Here is a 1697-nt window from a genome sequence, read left to right as displayed (position 1 = left end):
GGAGGAGAAGAGTGAAGTTGGAGGGAATTTATATAGGCCTGGGAGGAAATATTAGGAATATTTGTATTCAAACTTTTATGGGTAATAGGAAACCTTATTAATTAAAAAAAATCTAGAAGAGCACAAAAAATTTTACCCTGTAAGGATTTGAGAAAATGTCTTTTTTTAATGATTTTTCTTACGTTGCTAATGTATATAGGGTTTTTAACATTTCTGCCTGTGCAATTTCTTATCAGGTCTGCATACAAGCACCTACTGAAGATAAGGTTTCTACCCTGTATTTTTCATTAGTCTAAAAGAGTAGACAAACACCATGCCTGTTTTCCAAAACAGAGTTTTTCTCAAAGACATTTAAAGAATGCTTGGTGTTAGTCTACACACAATTCAGTTAACTACATGAAAGAACATCTGGTTTACTTCACTAATAGGAATATATTTCAATGCTAGGATGGCCTCTTGATATTTCTTCTGCTGCTGATTTTTAGCACAGTGACCTGTGACTGTATTAATGGAGGTAAGTGGAGAAGTACTTACAGTTATTCCAAATAAGAGTCCAAAACCAATTACTATAGTAATAAGGAGGTGGTTAGGCAATGCAACTGCCCAATATTTTCAAAGCCGATAAATTAAGCCTAAGGAATTTAGCCAGGATTCAGGAATAGAAGTCCACCAGCGAGAGTATGAAGCCAATTGGGTTGATTAAGAAAAGAACAAAACCATAAATCGCGCCTTCTGCCAGTGATGGTGAGCTTTCCACCATTTTCCCCATTGTTTTAGACAACCTTGGGCCCTGGAATCTTCCCTCCTGACAGCTGGGCCACCTCTGCAGTGAGTCCCTGGCGGGCACAAGTGCTGAGAGGAAGCGGTGTGGGGGTGGCGAGAGAGGAACAATTCAGGCAAGGCCAAGAGGCCACCCCACCCTGCCGCAGGTGCCCGGGGACCCTCACCCGGCTGGAGCTCTCCAGCTTAAGAGTTGTATTTATATTTTCCTTTCTTTCCCACCTAAAGTTCCGTAGACTCCCATATGGAAAGAACTATTTTCTGTTGAGTGGGCGGTGGTGATGGAAGAAGTTTGCAATGTTAAACAAATTGCTGACAATAGTATTCTGAATAGTGTGCAGGCCTCTTTTAATTCTAGTATTTTTTATTCTCCTTCACACCAGACATTACCTGAAAGTATGTTTTTAAAAAGTGCCAACTTCTTATGTGAGGAGGCTCACAAAGCATTGTGTAAGTGCTTCATTGCATATGGTGCTGGGGTAGGTGCCGATGAGAGAACTTCACAGACCAGTTCCCACCCTCAAGATATTTATAATGGAATGTATGAGCAACAAAAAGAAGTCTTATTAAGCAAAGAAAAAAATTCATAGATAGACAATAATATGGTGATTACCAGAGGAAGAGGGGGTGGGGGAGAGATAAATGGTGATAAAAAGAGATTTGACTTGGGGCGGTGAACACAAAATACAATATGCAAGTGACGTATTATAGAATTGTACACCTGAAACCTATGTAATTTTATCAACCAATGTCACCCCAGTAAATTCAATAAAAAGTCCAAAACACAGAATTAGGTGAAAGAGTGAGTAAGGTATGTAGCATTTTACTTATATTTCAGTAAAATGTCCTCTGGGCAGCTTGGTTAGTACAGGGTAGAGTAGTTAAAACTGTTGAGGATACAAGCCTTCATCTCAATT

At 39.5% G+C, this 1697-nt stretch overlaps 1 pseudogene; it reads right to left on the bottom strand.

Moving 5' to 3' along the window:
- Positions 1-384: 384 nt before the first annotated feature.
- On the bottom strand, positions 385-760 carry LOC139002625 (phosphatidylinositol N-acetylglucosaminyltransferase subunit P pseudogene; annotated as a pseudogene).
- Positions 761-1697: the final 937 nt, after the last annotated feature.

The sequence above is a fragment of the Myotis yumanensis genome, unplaced genomic scaffold (genome assembly GCF_028538775.1).
Source record: "Myotis yumanensis isolate MYYU_CA2020_CCGP unplaced genomic scaffold, mMyoYum1.0.hap1 SCAF_2, whole genome shotgun sequence".
Lineage (NCBI taxonomy): Eukaryota > Metazoa > Chordata > Mammalia > Chiroptera > Vespertilionidae > Myotis > Myotis yumanensis.
Note: the sequence above shows the minus strand (reverse complement) of the source record. Positions and strands in the feature narration are given on the sequence as shown.